Consider the following 13,061-nt stretch of genomic DNA (forward strand, 5'->3'; position numbering starts at 1 on the left):
GCTGCTCTTTAATGGCTGCGTAAAGCCTCAGGTATGCACAAAGGCTTAGTTTTAAACAAGAATTAAAGTGTTTGTGCATATGCTGCTGCAGGAGGGACTTGGGGGATTTGCTGATGTACTTGGACGTACAGCTCAAGCAGCGCCGCCAGTTTTAGAAAGTAAAAAAGTGGCTGGATCAGGAAATCAAAGAAAGCTTGTAAAAATATAATTTCTGAAGCCACGTCTCTTAACATAACCTAGCAGGCACAGGTCGGTCCCACCCAAACCGCTCATCTCTTAGGGAGAAAAGAGGTTTGCTGTCCCTGCAAAGGGCACTCGGGTTTCTCAGTCAAAGCCAGCAGCTCATACTCCATCCAGGCATCACTCGGTCACGCAACGTTACATGAAGGAGCACATACAGATGGCCAAGATTCCCCATCAAAACCACCCACATTTTTCCACCAGCAGGCTTTGGTTCATCTCCTAGTTGTTTTTTGTACTGGATAGACTTTTTTTTTTTGAAGGTTCTTCCTTTTCGAAGCACCAAGGCGTTGTTTTCCCTGGAAGGCCTTGGTTTTCACTGACAAAGACACAAGCACGTAAAAGCAGAAGAGACCCTGCCACAACCTAAACCATACCAACTGGAGAGTTGGATCATCCGTGGGGTTTCACTTGATCTGTCCTTCAGGTGACTCAGCCCCTGCATTTTCCTCTTCACAACTGAATTTTCTGACTGGTGCCAGCTTCCCTTCATCTCATCATGGCCTGCCATGAGCAACTCCTGCTACGCACGCAGAGGCTCAGTAAAACCAGAGCCCTGGTGAATCACAGGAGAGAGAAGAGGGAAGGTTGGTGTCATCAAAAAAAAAAAAAAAAATCAATCAGACTTCACTGTTGGATTTTATTTTAGCCCCCCAAAAGTCAACAATTCCCATGTAAAATTTGTAACTGAAGTATTTCTTCCCTCACTTTTGCAAGCATTTTTCCCTACGGGAGGGGGGGAATCTATCCCAAGTCCAGCAAGGCACTCTCTGCCCACAACCAGCCTTTCTGGTTGCTTCCTTGAATCAAAGCTACCATTCATCCACGACCCACTCCTGCACGAGACCTGGGCACACTGATCCACCATATACTCGCAGGAAAAGGACATAAAAATAAAGCAGATGCTATTAGCATTCAGAGCACACATCCACTTGCTAACCCCCCTTTCATAGCCTTGTGTATGCCTTGAATCAGAGGGCTAACAAGACAGAATGCTATGAATAAACTCGGTATGAATAAAGTATGAATTCTCTGTATGAATAAGGTCTTGGAGTAAGCGTTCAAAAACCCGGTGCCACCCTGAAGACTCCCAATACAGAGAGGAATAAAGGCGGAACAAGAGTGGCCCAGCGGTGCACCAGCCACAGCTCGCAGTCCCCAGCCGATGGGCTGCGCCTGCCCTGCCCAGCTCCGACAGGCTCAGGCTGAGGGAGAAGGCTGCCCCGGGGCTCTCCGTCCTCACACAGCACCCTGGGCTGCTGCAGCCAGCCGAAGGGAGCTGCTCAGCACGGAGAGATGAACAGCCAGCCCTGGGTCCTGCACTGAGCAGGTGCTGACAGCGTGCCACTAAGTGAGGACCTGGTGGTGGAGACGGTGAGGCCACCGGAGCGATTCCCTGCCAGCCCTCGGCTTCGTCCGGCCCAAATGCGGAGTGACTGTGTGCAACGCGCTGCGTGGCAGCTGCACGTCCTGCCAAAACCATGGTGCTTACCATGGGAAGAACTTTTACTGTGCCACGCTCACCTGCAGACTCGCGGCTCGCAGGAGGAGCACCAGAGCAGCAGGATGCGAGCGAGCTTTCCCCCTGCAGCTGATACCTGCCTGCTCCACGGCCTGACACAGGGAAAGGACCGCGGGCCAGCTGCTCTCAGTCATGCTACAGTGGAAATCCAGTGTCTCCTCCTCCAAGGCCTCCTCGGGTAAAGGTCACCAGCGCCAGGGTCCCCCTTTGTGTCCCCCTGCCAGTCAGCTCGATGGTGAAGCCCTGTGGCTGCGGCAGCGCTGCATTATTAACGCCCACAGGCAACAGCCACCAAATATTCACATTGCAGAAAAAACACACAAGCCATGCTGGTGGTGAACTGGCCTCCCATGTCCAGCTCACCTCCTAAAACCGTAATAGCAAGTCTGACCCAGGTGAAGTACTCGAATCCTGTGCATCTCGGTAATTCTCTGTATGAGATGCCTGAACCCCCGTGTGGTTCTCCACGAGCCCTTATGCTCTGTGTTGCCATCCGTAAACTGCTACTTCGGTCCTGCAGCAAGCAGCCTTCCCACCCCACCCCCACTTAAACACTATTATTTACAATTACCGAAAATAAACACGAAATGCCCCGTGCCTTTGGCTCTGTGAGCGTTCTCCTTGACTCTCACCTTCTCCCAAGGCCAGAAATCCCGGAGCCATCCTTGACACTCCAGCTTGCTTTCCCTCTCCTGCCTCCCATGTCCATAAATCTGCCTGTCACCACCTCCAGATCACTGACAGAGCCCATCCTTACCTTGACCCTGCCTCTGCTGAAATCTCTGCCCAGACCATAATTACTTCCTATCTCGACTAAAGTAAATTCTTTTCCCCTTTTTCATTTTTATGGTCTAAAACAAACTCTTTAAAGTTTAAGTAATCCATGCTCCTGCAGCCGCGCTGCTCCTCTCCCCTTCCCTTCTCCTTCCCAAAGGAAAGGGGTCGCAGGAGGTGGAAAGAATACAGCAGCACCATCCTTCTCTGGTGGTTTCCAGATCCAATTTGCACCCCACAGACCCAACACCGGGCTGTTGGGTCCGCAGATATGTCCTCCTATGCCTCTTCTTATTAAAAGTACCTCTTTGTTACAATGCTTGTGGTGAGTTGTCTTAAACCTGGAGCCAGGGGACAAGCCGCGGCAGGGTAAGCCAGGACGTGCATTTGCAGCACAGCAGCGATCCAGCGAGAGCTGCACGTGAAGCCAGCGCCGCTGCTCCCCACTCCCAGCAGGGCAAGAAATGAGCTGCCCCGTCCCCCCCCATGGGGTAAGAGCTCCTGTACAGGCAGGTGCACGGAGGAAGTGAAAGCAAAAGAATGCAAAAGGAGCCCAAGTGATTTTGCAGGTCCACTCAACGGGGACACTGAATGAGGACAGGGCCGGTGACATCCTGGTGCACTTGTTGGGGGACGGGGGACTGTCACCGTCAGCAGTGCTTTGCCAGGGCCAGATCTGCTCCCCGTCTTTTGGGGAATATAAAAGTGATTAATTGCTCACAGAGGAATTGATCCAGCCCCCCTTTTATGAAAAAATGCAAGGATTTCCATATCTTAGGGAGGGGCCACCTGGAGAAGTTGAAATTTAGAGGACCTGAGGTAATTGCATTTCTCTGTCTTTTCTGGCATTTTTAGATGCTGATTAATGTGGAGTCCCGGCTGCCTGGACAGCCTGGGGAAATCAATAACATTAACCCTTTGCAAACGTTTACATGTATGTAAACAACGCTGTGGCACCTTGGGTTTTCTCCCTTGTCCTCGCACCAGCAGGAAAGTGCCACCTCCTCACCAGAGAGCTGCTGCTCTGAGCCCCCGCAGGGCAAGGGGACCCCCCCATGGCCCAGCAAGCACGCACACGCGCTCCCCTTTCCCATGGTCATCCCGCTGGCCTGCAGGGGTTAAAGGCAGAAAAAAAAATATTAAAATAAATAAAACCAAAGCCCGTTTTCGGCAGCGCCGTGAGCGCCGGCAGTGCCACAAGCGCCGGTGGCACAAAGAGGTGCAGTCTGTCCTGCCGCAGCATCTTTCACTCCAGCGGGCTCGGCTGCACAGACAAATTGATTTGCAAAGGTTGAGGCTGGCAGCTCAGCCTGCTTTGCATACCGAACGCTCCCCGGCGACACAATAAAAAGTAGCCTGGCAAACAGAGGCACGCAGCGGGAACTGGCCGGTTCAAAGTCCAAAGCCCACACCCCCTCACCCCAGTCTGGTTTGAAAGGTCACTGTGTGTCTGGGAAAATAGTCTCAGGATACGATCCTTTATTAAAGGTCACTATTTTTCAACGGCACTTAACACACACTTGCACACAAATTGAGGCTGAAAAAAAAAAACCTGGGGGCTGCCTCGCATTGTACATTGTGCTCACAAGATTTATGTCTTGTGGTCACCAGCAGTAAACACACACTGCTTCAGTATTAAAGTTCACATTAATCCACAGATTTTTCCCCCCCCCCTCCTCTTTAAATCAGCCTCCGTCTTTGCAAGGCAAACAGTGGCAAGCCAAGACTTTAACTAATCTCTTTTGTTTCTCCCTTGCTGCTATAGTGTTACCTTCCCATGTTTTCATATATTTTTGTTTTGGTGATGGCTTCCATCTTTACGAGCTGCCCAGAGTTTTTGGTCTTTCACACCCTGCCAGCGTGGGCTTTTTGTTTTAATCCCAGCATCTCAACAGCGCATCTCCATGCAATAAACCAAACGTACTGTACTCTGTGTTGTAGTACAGATACCAAAAGATATTGTTTAACAGGACGAAAAATACAGAGTCTAACAATCATGTGTTACAGACAATAAGAAGTACAGTGATTAAAAGCAGAAAGTAGAAAGCTTTTTTTTTTTTTGGTCAGACATCTATTTTATCTTATCCTTATGCAAATGTTGTTAAAGGCAAAATAGTAATTCCTGTTTCTTCTCCCCACAATGATAAATATTTCCCTCTTCACTCACGGAGCCTTATAAAACCCTGTGCTGAATTAATAGGAAAGCCGGTTTCAGTGAAGACACTAAGAGTTTCTAAATTAATTTGCACAAGAATTGCGAAAAACAGTGAATTTCAAATAGGACGCAAAGCATACAATGTTTTGGATTTCCATTTTGCTACATAATAACACCATTTTATAAAGCTTTGCCAACAGTATATTTCCAAGCCATCAAAAGCACATTAATTTTTTCTGATTAAAACAGCTGTGAAAATATACATGTGTAACTGTGAAAAATCCCAGGCTTATTGTAATACCCTAAACAAAACAAAGATGAAAGATTTTTTTTTAAATACAGACTTGCAAAAAGTAAAATATTTAACACCACATGAACTAATTCTGCGTGCATTTCGCTAATATTTTGCCACAAATACTTTAATCCCTTTGTCCGTTCATTCCACACTTCGTCAGGATGTGACTTGCTAAGGGTGAGCTCCTTTGTAACATCTCGGGCACCTCTCGGCAGTTATTGATTGGGCTCTTGTTAGAGCCGCACCACAAATACAGAGAGGAGCAGCTCCTGCACAAGGCCTGGAAAAGCACCGGGCAGGGGAAACGAGAGCACAAGGTAGAAGTGAAACTGCTCGAAACCAGGGAGCCAAGCCCGTGGGCTGTTTTGAGAAGAGCGCTTCTCAAAGGTCATTGAGCATGCTGGGCTGGGGCAGCCTGCAGAGCCTTTTGTCAGAGGATAGGATTTTATAGACTTTAAAACATATATTATATAAAAAATATGATATTAATATTTATTATTTACCAGTCCACTCTTGTTTCCCCTCCTTCCTCATCCTCCACCAGACAAGAGCTGGTGAGCTGAGAATCAGCCCTTCTCCAGCATACGTCTTCACAGAGTATTTTTTCCCCCCTCCCCATCACCAAGGTGTTGTTAAACTCAAATTCTCTGGCACCACATACGGGGTGATCTATTATTTTGAAAAAAAGTTTATTTTGAATGCAGCAGTGGGATTGAGAGAGGGAAACAAGGAAAAAAAAACACTGGGAGGGTGACCAATTTAGAGACAAATCACAGCAGCTATCAAGCGGCACCCCAAAAATTGCTTTTCTGGCCTCAAGACAGACCCCAAATAATAATAATAATAATAACAATAAATAACAATGTAGAGAAAAGGAGCAAACAAGCACCTTCCTGCACCTGTGCAAGGCTGCAAGCATGAGCAGGACGCAGAGCCAGGCTGGTGCTGACAGGCTGCTGCTTCAGCCTCAGATAGGAGCCCTGGAGGCTGCGGGTCAGGCACTAAAGGAGCCAAGTGCTACCTGTTACGATGCACACACTGCCCAGACACAGTTTTCGCCTCTCACCCGAGGCTCCCCTCAGCTTTGGTGCGAATAGCACCCAAAGATGTTATGGGGGAGCTGGAGGAGAGTAAGGGAAGTGGGGGTCTGGGCTGGTGGCCACCAACCTGCTGCACATTTGCATCTCCAAGTGAAGCTTTTAGGACCACAAAGGAAAACACCAGGTTCATGAGGAAGCTGGGGCTTCAGAGGAGCAGGAGATTTGCTTTCCATCTCCTACAGCTCGCACCCCAGCGCGCTTTCTGTGGCCATGCCTCCCCTCCCCACTGGCCTCCCCTGACCCAACACAAAATGGCTGCCTCAGGCGAGGACAAGATGGCGGCCTCAAGTGAGGGCCACACGTACAAGTAGACATGTCCCAGGAGCTGAGGAGAGGGGCTCTCAGGACAGCCACAAATGTGCCTGTCCCCACACATGGAACAGCTTTTCAGGGCTCAAGTTTGGGCCAACTTGTGTGGGAAGAGGGAGGCCCCAGCAGGGAAAGGCTCTTTCCCACCTCATGCACCTTCCCGCCATTCCCACAGGAGTTGCAAGTCACAGCTTGTGGTGAAAGGGCTTTTTGCCTTATCCAGCATGGCAGAGTAGCATTTGTTGGTTTTTTCCCCCCTAAAGACAAGTTAAATGTTGGCCTTCATGCACAGGGGCCCTTCTCCTCCCTCCAAAAAAACGCTCATGCTGTGGTAAAGCCACCACACCACGTCACACCTTCCCCAACATCGCCCGTTCCCTCACCTGCTTAAACGCCTGGATCACACACCTGAGGCTGTCACAACAGCAGTGACAACTGCAGCAGCCTTCGGGCTGCAGGTTGGAAAACAGCTCTCAGAGGAATCGCCGAATTTCGCAAGCAGCTTCTGCTCGCCTGCTGAGCGGCCGCCGGGCCAGGAGCAGGACATCCCCAGCATGGCGGCAGGGAGCCACCTGAGGAGACCGAGGGCCGCCAGCCACCAGTGCAACGCTCCAGGGATCGCCCAGCAGCACGGGGCAGCTCCAGGTTCTGGAGGGCCACTGGTTATTTATGCGCTGACTAAAGGAACTGTTTGAGGCAGAGAAAAATAATCGGTTTCAGCTTAAACAGCTTATTAAAATAGCTAGCAGCCATGAGCCTCTGTAATGGCAGCTCTCTGGTTTCCACTGTACCCCTGGTCGTTGGTTTGCCTTGCCAGCATGAGGCCAGTGCCTGCCACCTCTCAGCAAAGTTTGTAGGAAGAATTTTGCTCTTCTGGATATTGAGGCACCACTGAAGGAGCCAGCGTGACCTGTGCATCCACAATCTCATTTTTCTCCCCAGTTAGGTCCATGTTACATCAGCACTCATCTTCATCCCAACCTGCCCCAAAACAAGACCTGCACAGGCACATGCATGAGGTTCAAGCTCCCAGCAAAGAAAACTCACCACCACTGAGCAAGCCCAGGTTGTCCCCTTTTTTCCCTGCCCTGCACGAGGAACAGCAGGGGATGCAACAAGCAAAGTACCCCTGACCATTAGCTGACCATTGAGTGAAGCCACCCCTGTACAAATCACAGGAGTAACATCAGAGAAGGTTTTTTCCTTAAAACCACTGATGCAACTGGAAAGTCTGAGTGAGTTTCATGGAGGGAAAAGCACACAAACCCCGCATTTTTTTTCCAGCCCAGAGCTTCACTACTTCAACAATTTGATTCAGAATGAAACATCATGACAAACACTGAGAAGCCCCCTCCTCATATTGCTTTCAACCACAAACAAGCTCCTCACACCCAGTCTAAGACCCCATCTGGTTGCCTGCAGAATCTAGCTTGGGTTTTTTCGAGCAAACAAGCAACTCTGAGCAAATCGGCAAAACCCCTCCACCATTTGCATGATACTTCATACTTCTGCTGGTGGTTTCAAAAAAAATATTTTTTTTTTCCCCACATGACCCCAACCTGAATTTAGAAAGAGAAAATTTGGGAAGGGAGAGCGTCTGCTTTGTCTCAGTTGTGGTGAGGCGGTCAGAAAAAGGAACTGCTAGGTCCTGCCCTGTTCTGCTCAGGCCCTCCCAGACCAACCGCAGCCACCAGGAGCTTCCCGCAGGGCAGCCCACTCAGTACCTGTTTTGTAAGAGTCCTCTCATCCCCCTTGAAATTAGGATGCTATGCTTAGGAGCTTAATGCACATAAACGCACACATCTGCCAGGGACCCTGATTTAATTTCAAAGAAAAGCAGTTTTCTCTTGCAAAAGCTGGAAAGGCTGCTCTTGACATTTAGTTCCTATTGGAGTTGGTTCCCAGGCTGGGACCAGTTACTGAGAAAGCTCAGTCTCTCGTTTGGCATCAAATCAAAACCTTGGACTCCTCAGTGCACTTTCCTGTTCCTCAGTTTCCTTTCTCTTAGTGATGACTTGTTACCATCACCTACAAAAAAACTAATGCTTTCGAATTGCTTTATCACATTGCACTTTTCTGTTCAGAGGTCTCACTTCTGGTTATCTTCCAGTTCACCAGCAACATGAAATACGTGTCACACAAAACTAAAAACTTTGAAAAGGAAAGCACTTTTCAAAATGGAAAATATTTGAGGACATCTTCCCAAATGCTAAATATATTGGAGAAAGGAATAACCCAGTCAATAAGAAGGGACCACCACAAGTAAATCCTCTTTATAGTAAGAGCTTAGATGCACTGGACACATCACAATGCACCCCAAAACCAGTTTTCCAGGGTGCTTCTGTCCTGAGTTTTGGGATCTATCCATTTTGGCAAGAAGGTACAGAAGATGGAGTTTGCCTCTAACCTGTGATTTATTTGATTTTGCCCATGTTTTTGCCCCTGTTTGCAATGTAGAGGAACAGCATTGTGTGTGGGTGTGATTTTTGGGAGTAGATCTGTAGATGTGCTTAAAAATTAATCAAAAGAGATGAGATTAACCGATCAGCCCTACAGGTGAAGATGAGATAAATTCCAAGTGGTGCTGCAACTCCTGGGACTTCTGAAGAGAAAACAGCACTGCAGGATCTTCCTCTGCATCCTGCCTCCCTGCAAACCACCCGCTGCAAGCGTTATAATAAAGCTCTGATACAAGTGACTGAAAGCTTACCGTTTTCCGTGAAAATCAAACTGCTTCTGGTTTACAAATTTCCCGATATAAACTTACGAGTTTTTGCACATCTGTGCTAGCTTCATTTGATAAAAGCAGTTCCCTTTAAATTGGCAGTAACTACTTACTGGCAAAGCCTTGCAAGACCAGCTCTGAGATTTGTATTTGCTGTGTTTTCTTGGAGGACAGGGGTATGATGTTTGGAGAGAATTATTTTTTTTTTGGTCTCTCTGCCTGCATTTGAACAATAGATTTCCTTATGCCCTACTTGACTGAATACCAGATCTTGATATGGAGCATCAGAAGCTAGTCTCTGCCAGAAAGACAGATACTATAAATGGCCAAAGGTCTGATTTGGCACAGCAAGCCCTGAAATAATATTTTTAAATTGACATCTATTTTCAGACATGCTTCTATGCTGCTGAAAGAAAATTAATGTCATGCTGTTGTTGCATTTTGCTAGCTTAAGCCCAATGCCAGAGTCATGAAACTGAAGAAATGTCTCTAAAGTTAAAGTCTAAAGTAAAAGAACCCAGAATATCCCAGGCTCTAGATTTCTGGGGAAGAGAATAAATAAATAAAAAAAACGCAGCGAGAATTTCTGTTCTAATCACAACTTCCACCTCTCCCAGCATCTTCTCCTTTGGCAGACTATGTGAGTCATGTCCCAGGCTTTCCACTGCACCAGCCCTGACTCACAGAATCTTTCAGATGTGCTGCATGATACTGGGGCCAGACAGCAGCTATTTATTAAAGTGTTCACACTGAAGTTAGCTTTGTGCCTTGCTTTTGCTGAGAAAATCTGACTGGAGACCAGTCCAGCTCTTGGTGAGATAAGGGAAAGAACTGCCTCTAACTTCAGCAGGGACAACATCTTCATCTCAGCACTGTTTTTGGTCTGTTATCTGTGATATGTATTGTCTAGATCTTATATAAACCCAAATTCCAGCCTACATAGTTATTATCTCATGCAGCATAATTACCAGTCCTGGAGTCCTCACCAGACAAATTGCTCCCTTAATCAAACCCATACGTGGCAGCATACGCATGCTGCCCAGACAAGAAGAGGGCTTCTCACCAGCCCATTGCTGCTTCTCAGCCCACACTCGCACAAAACCTACGGAAAGCTGTAATCTCACTAATGCGAGTTTTTGCCAAAATAGTTCAAGTGGGTTGCTATTTGACACTGGCATACACTGAACGCCTTCGCTAGCCAGCGAGGGTGCTCAGGAGCTTATAAAAATATGCTATTTTGCTTCAGGTACCTCCTTCCCATTTTCTAAATGCATGCTTGGGGAGGTAGCCTTACCCCTGGCAGTGACAGTATTGAGCGGGAGTGCTTTTCTTGGCTGCTTAGAAGAGAAAAGCTTGTGGAAAGTTTGTCTTTCAAGACACATTTTAAAATCTGGGGGTGGAGGGGGGAACCTAAGGGCTTAAAAGCCCCAATTCTCTTCTAGGGAGAAGGCAAGAAAGCTTTTTGCTGTTATTTAAAACAGTCACAAGTTGGTATTTTCCTTGCCACAGCAAAGCAGCCCTGTGTCACTGCAAACGTTCCCACACTGCTCTGCCACAGGCTCCTGACTTTGGCTGAGCAGCTGGCTTTAAGGGACAAGACACGTCTCGGCCCCCAGTAGAGTCATTATGCCTCTGTTAACCTGCCAGTGGGGGCCAGTTGTGGCAAATGCTTTTATGGCCAGTGATCAGGTCAGGGAGGACCACAGGAGAGCAAAGCTCATTGAGCCTAGGAAGCAGATCAGCCATCACACCACAGTAATTTTTTGGTCACTACTTCCATAAACTGGGTTTGAACTAGTGACCTCCAGCAAACATGTCAGTCCCCTGAGCCACCCAATTCCCCTCTATAAAGGTTTTATTTTAACTGGTGACTTTGTGCACGTCTCAGTCCTTCCTCTCCCTGTCACTTTGTGTCCCAGCATTGACATATGGTTGAACCGATATCCTTCCTCCGTTTCCTTTCTTGTTGCTAAATGTCCAGTAGGATTGCATAAAAGCACCCAACAGGAAAGGTCAAGCTGAGTTTCATGCCTGAGGTCTAGGATTACATCAAATTCTTAACGTTCATCTGGCCTTAACATCAAGCAAGCACTTCCCAGTTTCAGCCTAGTCATAGCAAAAGCAACAGAGACATTTTCATTTGTTTGCCCTGTTCTTACCAGAAAAAAAAATAATAATAATAATACCATATGATTCCCACATCACTTTAGGGAGGATGCTGGAGGTTTGCATTTGCAGAGACCTGCAGGACTTCCAAAGGCAAAATTAAGACTTGCCAAAACTCTATACAGTTCAAGTTCATAAGGATTTTTTTTTTTTTCCACCACAATACTATTGACTAGTCTGGAAAAGCTTTGAGCATTTCCAAGCAGCTAGAGGTCTGGCTCAGATTTTGAAAACTCTGAATGGAAATCAACATTGAACAAACAAAAACAAAAAACTCCTTAAAAGCACAAGCTTTTGATGTAAATGTTTAAGATGAGATCTGACATGAAGAGATTTAATCAAAGTCCACGCAGTAATAACACTCTAAAGTTATTGATATGCTTAAGTGGCTAAGTATTTCAGAAACATTAATGAGTTTATCTATACAATCCACTTGTGGAGTAAGCTGTATCTCTGGGTTTGGACCTGCATTAAAGCTGCCATGGCCATCACAAACCTGGACTAATCCCAGGAATTAAGGCCAAGTCTTCAACAAGTGCCTCACCCGCAGGTAAACCTGATTCAAGTGATGTGCTCCCAAGCACATGGAAAGGGCTTCAGTTTGCAATACTTCAGTCTGTTGGTGGTGGTTAATTTTGTCTGTTTTTACACTAGGAAGTTGGTATGCCCACAGGTATCTTCTTGACTGAGGTACCTGCAAAATACTAATCAGCTGGTGATCCCAAAGCAGGAACATTAAGGAATAATGCACCAGCAATGCCCATGATATCTCATTTCTCTGGCTGCTTCTTCTGCCTTCTCCTCCCCTACCACCTCCCAAGCAGGCACTGCTCTCCCCAGCTCAGAAGGTTTCTGCTCTTCAGTGCACAGGATGAGCACTGTTATTCAACCTGGACAGACTTCACACGGGAGCAATTAAAGTCTTAAGGTTTCACCTGTACCTCACCAGAAGTCTTCTCTTTAAATAACTACTCAGCTGTTCCTGAGCCCAACAGCAATAAGATCCAAAGAAAACAATTAACCACCTTTCCTTTCTTCCATGACAAATCAGGTATTAACGTGGCTAATAGCACACAGGCAAATAGACATTAACATGGCTAAGGCTACTGATGATAACAAGGGAAAATGATTTAAGCAGGATTATCACTTTAGATTTACCAGGTAATTAGCCAGCAGCAAAAACAAGGCCAGCCCTAAGCATAAGCAAGACCAGCAACCATCTCCAACCCTCCTCACTGACTTCTCATTCCCAACACATCTTCTTGCAGCAGGACCAGAGGAGCAACATAGATGGATCCCAAATAACGTTCCTCACACCTCAAAAGCAGCAGTTGGCTGAACAAAACTAGTGCAACCAAATTCTGGAAAGGACAAAAAAGTCAGCCTTAGCCAGGAAGACGTGGGAGGGAGAAGAGGGGTTTAGTACCTATTTCTGTTCACATCAGGACTGCAGCCATTATCAGGACAAGTTTTCTCTGCCTTTGCAATAAAGCCTGTGACAGTGAATGTAGGTGGTTTCGGTCTGGAAGCTTGAACACTGCCTTTCAGGGTATGTATTTTTGGGACACCAGTTTCTCTCTGCACACCCAGACAAACGAATCCATCCCAGTCTGACCTCACGGACTGCGACAATTCCCACCAGAAGAAAATCAGTGCCACCCCTCTCCCTTCAGCTACCTGGCAGAGGTGGGCGCTTCCAGAGGCTGAGTGGTTTTCAGCAGAGTTCAAGTAGCTGATATAGGAAAGGCCTCCAACAGCAGCAGGAAAGAGGAAGT

Source organism: Anas acuta, chromosome 3 (genome assembly GCF_963932015.1).
Source record: "Anas acuta chromosome 3, bAnaAcu1.1, whole genome shotgun sequence".
NCBI classification, from domain to species: domain Eukaryota; kingdom Metazoa; phylum Chordata; class Aves; order Anseriformes; family Anatidae; genus Anas; species Anas acuta.